Here is a 13,947-nt window from a genome sequence, read left to right as displayed (position 1 = left end):
TTTATCCCCTCTGGCCAGATTTCTCTTTCAAGAATACCATGCTTTCTGTAAATCCCATCAGACAAAAAAAAAAAAAAATACGTCCTTGAGAAAGTTCTGTTTCTTTTTTTTTTTTTTTTTTTTTTTTAACGTTTATTTATTTTTGGGACAGAGAGAGACAGAGCATGAATGGGGGAGGGGCAGAGAGAGAGGGAGACACAGAATCTGAAACAGGCTCCAGGCTCTGAGCCATCAGCCCAGAGCCTGACGCGGGGCTCGAACTCACGGACCGCGAGATCGTGACCTGGCTGAAGTCGGACGCTTAACCGACTGCGCCACCCAGGCGCCCCGAGAAAGTTCTGTTTCTTTCATGTCTTATCTTTAATGCCATCAGCCATCTTTCTGAGGGTTTGCTATACCTCTTTGATGAAGGGGGCTATAAAATAGTACTGATCATGGGTACCGCTATTATACCTTCGGCTGCCCTGGCTGAACTTGGCTGAGATATGGCAGACCTCAGGGGTGGCCCATGCATTTCTCTGGAGCCTACAATCAAAAACTTCATGCAACCAGTGGCCTAACATTGGTGCCTGACATAAAATTAAAAAACAAAACAAAACAATATTAAGACTAAATGTTGAGTGCTTTCTATGTGTATGACACTCTTCTAAATATTTTACACGCATAATTCATGTAATCCTCACTACAGCCTTATAATTAAATATTATTTTTTTTAATTTTTTTTTAATGTTTATTTATTTTTGAGACAGAGAGAGACAGAGCATGAACGGGGGAGGGTCAGAGAGAGGGAGACACAGAATCGGAAGCAGGCTCCAGGTTCCAAGCTGTCAGCACAGAGCCCGACGCGGGACTGGAACTCACGGACCGCAAGATCATGACCTGAGCCAAAGCCGGCCGCTTAACCGACTGAGCCACCCAGGCGCCCCAATTAAATATTATTGTTATCCCCATTTTATAGATGAGGAAGTTAAGCTAAGCAGGAGAAAACTAACTTGCTCAGTATCAAATAGCTATTAAAGGGGTCCTAGAATAGTACATATAAAAACAACAGCAACAACAACAATGAAGAGGCTATACTTTTATGAGATATACTTATATCTGTGATTACTGACAGCGCGATAATTTCTGTGAACTTTAATCCCCAACGTGGCTGTTGAAAACCTCAGTAAATCAAAGTGCATGTTCATTTTTGGTGGTAAAGAACAATATACTGGATAAATCAAATATTATTTATCTTTCCCCAGTCTGTGCGCCTGAAATTCTAATAAACATACCAATCATCTGGAATCTTGTTCAAAACAGATTCCACTTCAGTCTGTGGTGGTTCCTCAGATTATGTGTTTCTGATGAGCATGCAGGTGACGCTGATGCTAATGGTCTCCAGACCACACCTGGAATAGCAAGCCTTAGTGTGTCTTTGAATTCAACTTAATCAAATTCTTGATCCTTATTTCAATGAAATTCCTGTGTTATAATAAGAAAAACTGTCAATTTAGTTATTGCATAAGTGACTTCACTTTGCTACGTGTACATCTCCTTAAAAATTGTATAAATCTAATCCCATCTGGCCACCTCACAAATTCACAATAGGTACTCAGATTCAACTATGAGAATAATGGCACCATGTGAACACATGGTTGCCACTGGGAGTGCTAGCAAGAGGCCCAAAGAAAATCTGAAAGTGTGTACAATGAAAAAAAAAAAACAAAAGACACTATGAATTTTATGAATGCATAAATGTGCATGCAAAAAAATCCCATCCATATACCACAAAATTGCATATACACATTTATTAAATAAACACTATCACTACTTAAGTCCTAAATGGTAATCAGACTGCTGGTATCTGATGTCAACAAGTAAACATTTTTTCGTATAATCTTCTCAAATCTTAGTTTAGTTTCACGACACAAGTCCTATTAAAGTTGTACTAGAGCAAAAATTGTTTTCCCAGTCTCAACATTTGCCTAAAATTGCCCATCTTCAAATTAACCTTTATAGCAATTTCATGGATATTTTAGTTCACATGTTACATTTCTTCTGAGCCTTCCAGGTTGCCAATGTCAAATGCCCATATGCTATACTGGGTTTATATGGTGGCAAGACTGGGAACAAGGTAACAGTAGGAAGAAAAAAGTATCATTCACGCCATAGAATTCATAATTAGCCACTTTGTGGCAAGAATCATAGCCTCCGGAAGCTACCTAAAATTAGCTTTTCACAGTGACCCCTGTATTGTTAGTATCTTAGGCTCAACTGGAGAGCAGAGGGTGCTCTACACTTGGAATGCTGTCAGAAGCCAGCCACACCTGCAGTCTCACAAGCCATGAGCACTGAAATAGAAATTATTGGTGTCACAATTAACCTTGACGAGCCACGATCACGGAAAACTCAGTTTAAGAGTATATACAAATACATGGTAAACTCCATTGAACTATTATCAAAGCTACAAATAGAAGTAGAGAAATGTGAGAACAAAGACTAAATTTGGTGTCACTTAAAATTGTACTTGGGCTACAAGATGAAATGTCAAATTTATACTTGGTACAGTTGAGTTTTTGTTCTCTTTTTTAATTTAAGATTACCTGCACTGATGAAAGAGTGGGGAATGATTTACCATATCTTACACCATAGTTTATAGCAGTAATTCACAACCTGTGTCATGCAACATAATCTCTTGGGGGACTAGGGAGCAGATCTTTACAATGAGTTGGCTAACCTTTCTCCCTTTGGATTCATTTGGTCTGCAATGAGCCTGATAATTTGCATTTATAAAAGTTTCTTTTGTCATGCTGATAATTCCAGACCCTAGAATACACCTGGAGAATTACTGTCTTCATGTGCATCTGAAAGTATGTTCTCTGGATTGGTGAATCTAACTCATTTTTAGTTTATAAAGTCCACTTTTTTTTTGCAGTTTTTAAAATGTTTCTTTTTTTCTATTGCTTCAGGTACAAATATCCATGTAAAGATTTGTGACCATATTATTCCAGATAATTCTTGTGCCACATTATTCTTCTGAAATAAATACTTCACTTGTCCACATTTTTAAAAATTTAAAGTTAAAATACAGCCCCTTTTTCTTTATATCTGGCATATGGTTTTTAGAAATTTATAGATAATTTTCTGTTTATATAAGTCATTGTTCAGATAAATGGTACACTATATGGCAGATTACAAATTTAAGAATATAAGACAGAGGTTTCCAGAGATTTCCACTGCGGAGGGCAATATAGATAACCTTCACCCTTCGCATCCTGCAAACAGAACCTGATAACCAATCAGAACTCTGTGGAGTCAACCAGCTTTGCCATAAGTACATCTGACATCCCAAGCCCTCACTCAAGACCATACCATCAAGGTGTATCATTTTGCACTCAAAAGATACTCTCTGTGTAAAATGCAACTCTACTGCAGTCAGATTTCAGTGCACCAAAAAAAAAAAAAAAAAAAAGGGAATTTGAAAGATTGAGATAGGTTTAATGTAATAGGGACACCTGGGTGGCTCAGTCGGTTAAGCATCTGACTATTGATTTTAGCTCAGGTCATGATCTCACAGTTTGTGTGTTCAAGTGCCGGGTTGGGCTCTGCGCTGATGGTTTGAGCCTGCTTGAGATTCTCTCTCTCTCTCTCTCTCTCTCTCTCTCTCTCTCTCTCCCTCTCTCTCTTTCTAAAAATAAATAACTAAATTTAAAAAAAAAGATAAATGAAACAGTAGTTCTAGCTATATCTGAATACTGGCCATATCACGTGTTAACGCTGAGCTTGGAATGATGTTCTTCAAATCGTCAGGTGGTGAAATCATCCCAAGAGAATGTAGCATTACAGGACTCAAATATTTACTGACATAAGTCAGGACTTCAGGATGGAGTTTCTGCTCTCAAGGATTTTGAAATATTTTAATATCCATATATCCTAGTAAACAGTTGAAAGCCTAAAGAACAAAAGAAGTATCTGGCTTAATCTCAAGGAATAGGCATGTTTACATGTTCTAAAATTGAAAAAAACAAAACAAAACAAAAGAGCATAGTAGTTGTAAAACGTATGAATTGCATCACAAAGCCCTAGGATTTGGACTCATAATTTAGCCTGTGCCAGATTTTGAGCAGGTTCTATTTTATTTACAACTTAATTTTGGCAGAGTTGAAAGATAAATATAGCTATTACATTATTCATATGCAAATAGATTTGGAATATATAATAAAACATTTTCTTTTCGTTCTATCACCCTTCTTAATCGCAAATTCTCTCACAATTTCTGTGGAATACTTTACTTTTTAATTTTATTTTTTATTTTTTAAAATTTACATCCAAATTAGTTAGCATACAGTGCAAAAGACTTCAGGAGTAGATTCCTTAATGCCCCTAAATCATTTAGCCCATCCCCCCTCCCACAACCCCTCCAGCAACCCTAAGTTTGTTCTCCAAATTTATGCATCTCTTCTGTTTCCTCCCCCTCTCTCTTTTTATATTACTTTTGTTTCCCTTCCCTTATGTTCATCTGTTTGTCTCTTAAAGTCCTCATATGAGTGAAGTCATATGATGTTTGTCTTTCTTTGACTAATTTCACTTAGCATGATACCCTCCAGTTCCCTCCACGTAGTTGCAAAGGGCAAGATTTCATTGTTTTGATTGCCAAGAAATACTCCATTGTGTGTGTGTGTGTGTGTGTGTGTGTGTGTGTATGTATATACACACATATGTATATATATATATATATATATATATATATATATATATATATACCACATCTTCTTTATCCATTCATCCATCGATGGACGTTTGGGCTCTTACCATACTTTGGCTATTGTTGATAGTGCTGCTATAAACATGGGGACACATGTGCCCCTTTGAAACAGCAAACCTATATCCCATGGATAAATGCTGAGTACTGCAGTGTTGGGTGGTAGGGGAATTCTATTTTTAGTTTTTTGAGGAACCTCCATACTGTTTTCCAGAGTGGCCGCACCAGCTTGCATTCCCACCAACAATGCAAAAGAGATCCTCTTTCTCTGTATCCTCGCCAACATCTGTTGTCGCCTGAGTTGTTAATGTTAGCCATTCTGACAGGTGTAAGGTGGTATCTCATTGTGGTTTTGATTGGATTTCCCTGATGATGAGTGATGTTGAGCATGTTTTCATGTGTCACTTGGCTATCTGGATGTCTTCCTTGGAGAAGTGTCTATTCATGTCTTTTGCCCATTTCTTCACTGGACTCTTTGTTTTTTGGGTGTTGAGTTTGATAAGTTCTTTATCGATTTTGGATACTAACCCTTTATCTGGTATGTCATTTGCAAATATCTTCTCCCATTCTGTTGCTTGCTTTTAGTTTTTCTGATTGATTCCTTTGCTGTGCAGAAGCTTTTAATTTTCACGAGGTCCCAGTAGTTGATTTTTTCTTTTGTTTCCCTTGCCTCCAGAGACTTCCTGAGTAAGATGGTGCTGTGGCCAAGGCCAAAGAAGTTGTTGTCTGCTTTCTTCTCAGATTTTGATGGCTTCCTGTCTTACATTGAGGTCTTTCATCCATTTTGAGCTTATTTTTGTGTATGGTGTAAGAAAGTGGTTCAGGTTCATTCTTCTGCATGTCGCTGTCCAGTTTTCCCAGCACCACTTGCTGAAGAGACTGTCTTTATTCCATTGGATATTCCCTCCTGCTTTGTCAAAGATTAGTTGGCCATACGTTTGTGGGTCCATGTTTGGGTTCTCTATTCTGTTCCATTGATCTGAGTGTCTGTTGTTGTGCCAGTACCATACTGTCTTGATGATTACAGCTTTGTAGTATAGCTTGAAGACTGCGATTGTGATGCCTCCTGCTTTGGTTTTCTTTTTCAAGATTGCTTTGGCTATTCGGGGTCTTTTCTGGTTCCATACAAATTTTAGGATTATTTGTTATAACTCTGTGGAGAATTCTGGTGTTACTCTGATAGGCATTGCATTGAATATGTAGATTGCTTTGGGTAGTTTCGACATTTGAACAATATTTGTTCTTCCTATCCAGGAGCATGGAATCTTTTTCCATTTTTTGTGTCTTCTTCAATTTCTTTCCTAAGCTTTCTATAATTTTCAGCATATAGATTTTTCACCTCTTTGGTGAGGTTTATTCCTAGGTATTTTATGGTTTTTGGTGCAACTGTAAATGGGATCGATGCCTTGATTTCTCTTTCTGTCGCTTCATTGTTGGTGTATAAGAATGCAACCGATTTCTGTGCATTGATTTTATGTCCTGCAACTTTGCTGAATTCATGAATTAATTCTAACAGTTTTTTTGTGGAATCTTTTGGGTTTTCCATATAGAGTATCATGTCATCTGTGAAAAGTGAAAGTTTCACCTCCTCATGGCTGATTTGGATGCCTTTTATTTCTTTGCGTTGTCTGATTGCAGAGGCTAAGACATCCAATAATACGTTGAATAACAGTGGTGAGAGTGGACATCCCTGTCTTGTTCCTGACCTTAGGGGGAAAGCTGTCAGTTTTTCCCCATTGAGGATGATCTTAGCGTTGGGTCATTCATATATGGCTTTTATGATCTCGAGGAACGATCCTTCTATTCCTACTTTCTTGAGCATTTTTATCAAGAAAGGATGCTGTTTTTTGTCAAATGCTTTGTCTGCATCTATTGAGAGGATTATACGGTTCTTGTGTTTTCTTTTCTTGATGTGATGAATCACGTTAATTGTTTTGCGGATATTGAACCAGCCCTGCATCCCAGGGATAATTCCCACTTGGTCGTGTTAAATAATTTTTTAACTGTATTGTTGGGTCTGGTTGGCTAATATTTGGTGAGGATTTTTGCATCCATGTTCATCAGGGAAATCGGTCGATAGTTCTCCTTTTTAGTGGGGTCTCTGTCTGGTTTTGGAATCAAGGTAATGCTGGCTTCCATAGAAAGAGTTTGGGAGTTTTCCTTCCATTTCTATTTTTTGGAACACCTTCAAGAGAATAGGTGTTAACTCTTCCTTAAATGATTGGTAGAATTCCCCTGGAAAGCCATCCTGCCCTGGACCCCCCCTTTTTTTTGGCAGATTTTTGATTACTAATTCGATTTCCTTACTGGTTATGGGTCTGTTCAAATTTTCTATTTCTTCCTGTTTCAGTTTGGTAGTGTTTATGTTTCTAGGAATTTGTCCATTTCTTCCAGATTGCCCATTTTATTGGCATATAATTGCTCAAATATTTTCTTATTATTGGTTTTATTTCTGCTGTGTTGGTTCTGATCTCTCCTGTTTCATTCTTGATTTGATGTATTTAGGTCCTTTCCTTTTTCTTCTTGATCAAAGTGGTTGGTCGTTTGTCAATTTTGTTAATTCTTTCAAAGAACCAGCTTCTGGTTTCATTGATCTGTTCTACTATTTTCTGGGTTCGATAGCATTAATTTCTGCTCTAATCTTTATTTTTTCCTGTCTTCTGCTGGTTTTGGGTTGTGTTTGCTGGTCTTTTTCCAGCTCCTTAAGGCATTAGGTTAGGTTGTGTATCTGAGACCTTTCTTCCCTCTTTAGGAAGGCCTGTTGCTATATACTTTCCTCTTATGACCGCCTTTGCTGGGTCCCAGAGGTTTTGGGTTGTGGTGTTATCATTTTCATTGGCTTCCATACACTTTTTATTTTTTTATTTTTTTTTTAAATTTTTTTTTTCAACGTTTATTTATTTTTTGGGGGGACAGAGAGAGACAGAGCATGAATGGGGGAGGGGCAGAGAGAGAGGGAGACACAGAATTGGAAACAGGCTCCAGGCTCTGAGCCATCAGCCCAGAGCCTGACGCGGGGCTCGAACTCACGGACCGCGAGATCATGACCTGGCTGAAGTCGGCGCTTAACCGACTGCGCCACCCAGGCGCCCCTTCCATACACTTTTTAATTTCCTCTTTAACTTCTTGGTTAACCCATTCGTTCTTTAGTAGGATGTTCTTAAGTCTCCAAGTATTTGTTACCTTTCCAAATTTTTCCTTGTGGTTGATTTCGAGTTTCATAGCGTTGTGGTCTGAAAATATGCACGGTATGATCTCGATCTTTTTGTACTTAGTTAGGGCTGATTTGTGTCCCAGTATATGGTCTATTCTGGAGAACGTTCCATGTGCACTGGAGAAGAATGTATATTCTGTTGCTTTAGGATGAAATGTGCTGAATATATCTGTGAAGTCCATCTGGTGTGGTGTGTCATTCAAAGTCATTGTTTCCTTGTTGAATTTTTGATTAGATGATCTGTCCATTGCTGTGAGTGGGGTGTTGAAGTCTCCTACTATTACGGTATTACTATCAATGGGTTTTTTTGTTGTTTGTTTGTGATTAGTTGATTTATATGTTTGGGTGCTCTCACATTTGGCGCATAAATGTTTACAATTTTTAGGTCTTCTTGGTGGATAGACCCCTTGATTATGATATAATGCCCTTCTGCATCTCTTGATACAGTCTTTGTTTTAAGGTCTAGATTGTCTGATATAAGTATGACTACTTGGGCTATCTTTTGTTGACCATTAGCATGATAGATGGTTCTCCATCCCCTTATTTTCAATCTGAAGGTGTCTTTCGGTCTAAAGTGGGTCTCTTGTAAACAGCATATAGGTGGATCTTGTTTTCTTATCCATTCTGTTACCCTATATCTTTGATTGGAGCATTGAGTCCACTGACGTTTAGAATGAGTACTGAAAGATATGGATTCATTGCATTATGATGCTTGTCTGTTGGAATTTCTGGTGGTGTTCTCTTGTCTTTTCTACTCTGTGTTACTTTTGCTACATATATATATATATATATATATATATATATATATAAAATTTTTTTTTTCATCTTTTCTCCCCTCAGAGAGTCACCCTTAAAATTTTTTGCACGGCTGATTTAGTGGTCATGAACTCCTTTAATTTTTGTTTGTCTGGGAAACCTTTAATCTCTACTTCTCTTTTGAATGACAGCCTTGCTAGATAAAGAATTCTCATGGGGCACCTGGGTGGCTCAGTCGGTTAAGCGTCTGACTTTGGCTCAGGTCATGATCTCATGGTCCGTGAGTTCGAGCCCCACATCGGGCTCTGTGCTAACAGCTCAGAGCCTGGAGCCTGCTTCAGATTCTTTGCCTCCCTCTCTCTCTCACCCTCCCCCGTTCATGCTCTGTCTCTGTCTCAAAATTAAAAATTAAAAAAAAAAAAGAATTCTTGGCTGTATGTTTTTCTGATTCAGCACATTGAATATATCCTGCAACTCCTTTCTGGCATGCCACATTTCTGTGGATAGGTCTATTGCGAGCCTGATCTGTCTTCCCTTGTAGGTTAGGGACTTTTTTTTCCCTTGCTGCTTTCATGATTATTCCCTTGTCTGAGAATTTTGTGAATTTGAATGTGATATGCCTTGTTGGTGGTCGGTTTTTGTTCAATCTAATGGGGGTCCTCTGTGCTTCCTGGATTTTGATGTGTGTGTCTTTCCCCAAGTTAGGAAAGTTTTCTGCTATGATTTTCTCACATAACCCTTCTAGCCCTATTTCTCTCTCTTCCTCTTCTGGGACCCCTAGGATTCTGATGTTGTTCCTTTGTAATGAGTCAGTGATTTCTCTAACTCTTAAATCGTGCTCTTGCCTGCATCTCTCTCTTTTTTTTGCTTCATTATTCTCTATAAGTTTGTCCTCTATATCGCTGATTCTCTGTTCTGCCTCATCCATCCTTCCCACTGCAGCAACCATCCGTGAATGCAGCTCAGTTATAGGATTTTTAATTTCATTCTGGCTATTTGTTACTTCTTTTATCTCTGCAGAAAGGGATTCTAACCTATTTTCTACTCCAGCTCATATTTTTATTATCATGATTCTAAATTCTGTTTCAGACATCTTGCTCGTATATATGTTGGTTAAATCCCTGGCTGTTGTTTCTTCCTGCTCTTTCTTTTGAGGTGAATTCCTTCGTTTTGTCATTTTGAAGGGAGAAAAGGAATTAATGAGGCAGAAAAATTGAAATTAAAAAATATAATTAAAAAATACTAAAATTAAAAATTAAAAACACACACACACACTGAAATCCAACAGATGATGCTAGATTCTAGGTGTGTTTTTGTGTAGGTGTTGAAAGTGGTTTGACAGATTAGAGAAAAAAAAGGGGGCAGGTAAAGGAAATCATTTGAGAACTTGAAAAAATGAATACAGTGAAGTAGACTAAAATGAGATGATGGGGGTAAAATAGAATTTGAAAAAAATTACACAAAAGTAAAGAATATAGTAGAAAAAAATTAAAGAAAAATATTTTTAATAAAAATTAATATGAATTTTTCCTCTTTTGTATTTAATAAAAAAGAAATGAAATGAAAAAGAATAAAAAAGGAAAAAAAAGAAATCACTTGAAAATTTGAAGAAGTGAATACACTAGTAGACTAAAATAAAATGATGGAAGTAAAATAGAACTTGAAAAATATTACATAAAAGCAAAAATATAGTAATAAAATTAAGTAAAAATATTTTTAATAGAAATTGATAGTAAAAATGAAGTTTTTCTCTTTCTGCATTCAATAAAAAGAAAAGAAATGAAAAAGCAAAAAAAAGAAAAGGAAAGAAAAAAAAGGAAATTGTTTCAAAATCTGAAAAGGTGAATACACTGAAGTAGATTAAATAAAATGATGGAAGTATCATAGAATTTGAAAAAATTTACACAAAAGTAAAAAGTATAATAATAAAAATTAAAGAAAAGTATTTTAATAAAAATTGAAAATAAAAATGATTTTTTTCTCTTTGTGTATTCAAGAAAAGGGAAAGAATTGTAAAGGAGAAAAGAAAAAGAAAAAAAAAAGAAAGCAAATAGAACAGATGAACCTGCTAACAGATTGAAGTAGGACTGAAATTGCTTCGTTTTCCCCTAGAAGTCAGTCTATGTAGCTCTTTGTAGTCCATAAACTAAGCCGGCGGTGAGACTTGTGTTCCTGAAAAGCAAAGTTGGCCCAGTTGGGTGGGCCTCTGTGTTAACAGCTCTGCTCTCCACTAGATGGTGCTGCTTGCCTACTGGGGTGGATTGCTGGGGCACTTGTAGGTGCCTATGCGCATGTGCTAGAGTGGTGAAAATGCACCACCCAGCTACCCAGTCTGTTCTCCCCGATCAGCAGTTGAGTCCTCAGTCTTCAGCTCTCGTCCACTCTCCGCATTTTCACTGTCCGTGGCCAGGCCCCAGGCAGTGCCTCTCTCCCGAGTTTTGTCTCAGATGCGGCTGTTTTCACCGTCCCCTTACTTCTGAAGGACTGCAGCTTTGACCTGTTCCGCCCCTCTGAGGGAGGTTCTCACCTAGCAATGGCCGAATGAGCGATGGCCGAATGTCGGCTGCACCCAGGAATGCCCGGTGGACCTTGCTGCCGCCAGTGCCCCGAGACTGCGGCCAGGTGCCAGCCTGCCCCAGAAAAAGTTCGCGAGACAGTGTAGCAGCAGCTTTTCAGGGATTATGGAAAATCACAACACACATCTGGAACCAGACTTCACCCTTAATGATCTTGCCCCAGCACCAGCGAATGTGGCCGCCCTCTGGGGTCTGCTGGGACCAGGTGGCTTCAACAGTCTCTACCAAATGTCCTTCCAGCAGTGGAACCGCTTTTCCCCGTGTGGCCTGAGAACCTCCCGGATCCCACTCTGCTCCTGGGGATTCGCCCTTCCCACCAGAGCACCGCCAGGTATGGAGCTGCGGAGTTGCAGCCTTTGCACTCCCCTTGTTTACAGTCTTAATGGAATTTAAACCCTCTCCTTTCTCCTTTCTCCCTTTTTGTTTAGTCCCTGCAGCTTTCCAATTTTCCACTTTCTCTCCAGCTACACTTGGGGAGGGATGCTTTTCCCGTATTCTCCCCCGCTCCCCAGTCTCTGTCCTCTCTCTCCCCACCAAAGCGTTTGCCTACGTTTCGCAGCTTCTCGCTTCCCAAGTTCAGCTCTCCGCGCCACGTACCTGCTGAATTCTGTGGTTCAGTTTGTGCAGATTGTTGTGTTAATCCTTCAATCAGTTTTCTAGGTGTGTAGGATGGTTTAGTGTTGTTCTGGCTGTATTTCATGGATGCTCTACACACAAAAAACTACCATGCTGTTCCGCCATCTTGGCTCCTCCCCTCTGTGGAATACTTTATATGATAAAATTTATAAGCAGAACTAGATAGTGGTGTAAATCAGTTTTATAGCATTTAATTCACTTTGGTTATACCCATATTTTGAGGAACAGCATTAAACAAAGTAGATGTCTTAAAAAATGACAAAAGGGAAGCCTTGAGGCTAATTTTGGCCACACCAACTTAAATGCATGATAAAATATGTGGAAGAAGTTTGGAAGGAAATTGATCTTTGACCTAACACAGTGGCTTGAAGCTCTTCCTTTATGACTATGGTTGTTATTTAATGAGTATAGAGTTTTCAATTTGCAGGATTAAAAAAAAAATCTGGTTTCTCTTTCATGACAGTGTGAAAATATTTAACCCTATAGAACTGTACGTTTAAAAATAGGTGAGATGGTAACTTTTATGTTATTTGCTTTTGACCACAATAAAGAGAGACATTGGGATCTGAGGACTAACATACTAACTTCTTGATATTGTTGATTCTCCTTTCTGTATATTTTAATTAATTTTATTTTCCATATAATAGCAAAGATGACATTAAGTAGCCAAATAATAGAATACAGTATAAAATAAAAGTACAATTTTACCTCTACCCAAAATTTATAATAATCCCCCCTGAAAGCCCTGTAAATAATATTTTTCATTCCATAGAATATCTTGGAAGTCATCCTTTCATTCAGACAACAAAAAAAGTATTGAGTTGTGAGCACCTGCTGCGTAAAAGGCATGCTTCACCTGTATGGATGTTGCAGACATGAATCAAACAGACAATCCCTACCTACACTGAAACAAATGGAGTTCTTTTCCAAAAAGGTCATTTTGAAATATGCCTTCTTTTTGAATGCTGCCCAATTTTTCATTGGAAAGATTTATTTGATTTTATTTAACCTATCTCCTACTGTCAAATACTTTGGAGAATTCCACTTTGGGGGCTATTACAAGTAATGCTGCAATGAACACTTTATAAATATGTTTGAGCACATTTGAGAATCTATTTCTATGATAAATGTATGGACACACAACTGGATACAAAAAAGTTTTGCATTTTTGCATTTACAATTTTGGAAGCCTGTGCCATAGTGTCTCCAAAATCATTTTTTATCAATTTAAACTTCTATTATCCTAAATGGAATTTCTGATCCCAGCCTCCCCACCCGTCATACCTAAACATATGTTAGAATCTCGTCATTCCATAATTACTTGTATTTTACCTATGATTGATTTGGTTGATATGCACATGTGAGGGAGTATACTTCAGTAGTAAAAAGTCATACTCTGTAGCCTTATTAGTGATAGTGTGGTTATCAGATGGGCAGCATTAGTATCACCTGGGATCTTATTAGGACTACAGACTCCTGAGTCCCAACCCTGACATACTGAATCATAATTTGTATTTTAACAAGATCCTGGTTCATCTAAATGTATATTAAATTCCAAAAAACACTTATTTAGGATACCTAGTCCTAGGTTTTGATATTGTTACACTGCATAAATACTTAATGGCTGTGTGAACACGGACATCCCAATATATCTAACAGTCTTTTTTTTTCTTTTTTTAAATGTTTTTTTGTGTTTTTTTTTTTTTATTTTTAGACAGAGAGAGACAGAGCATGAGCGAGCAGGGGAAGGGCAGAAGGAGAGAGGGAGACACAGAATCCAAAGCAGGCTCCAGGCTCTGAGCTGTTAGCACACAGCCTGATGCGGGGCTTGAACTCACGAACCGTGAGATCATGACCTGAGCCAAAGTCAGACACCCAACTGACTGAGCCACTGAGGCGCCCCAAAGTCTCTCTACCTCTATGTAATGTGGATAATTGAACCATGTACTTTATTTAATTGTGAGGCAGGATCAACAAACTAGTATTTAGAAAATATTCAGTATCTGATTACTTCTTGTTGT

At 38.1% G+C, this 13,947-nt stretch overlaps 1 long non-coding RNA gene across 3 annotated transcripts in view; it reads right to left on the bottom strand.

The window, feature by feature from the left end:
• Nucleotides 1–11,949, bottom strand: part of LOC125174581 (uncharacterized) — a 90,711-nt gene extending 78,762 nt beyond the window's left edge. For all 3 annotated transcript variants that reach the window (XR_007155457.1, XR_007155459.1, XR_007155456.1), the window contains exons 1-2: nucleotides 11,888–11,949; nucleotides 1,275–1,464 (exon numbers count right to left, since the gene is read on the bottom strand). This is a non-coding gene — a long non-coding RNA (uncharacterized LOC125174581). The remainder of the gene's footprint in view (nucleotides 1–1,274; nucleotides 1,465–11,887) is intronic.
• Between the last annotated feature and the right edge of the window lie 1,998 nt (nucleotides 11,950–13,947).

Source organism: Prionailurus viverrinus, chromosome A1, assembly GCF_022837055.1.
Source record: "Prionailurus viverrinus isolate Anna chromosome A1, UM_Priviv_1.0, whole genome shotgun sequence".
NCBI classification, from domain to species: Eukaryota; Metazoa; Chordata; class Mammalia; order Carnivora; family Felidae; genus Prionailurus; species Prionailurus viverrinus.
Note: the sequence above shows the minus strand (reverse complement) of the source record. Positions and strands in the feature narration are given on the sequence as shown.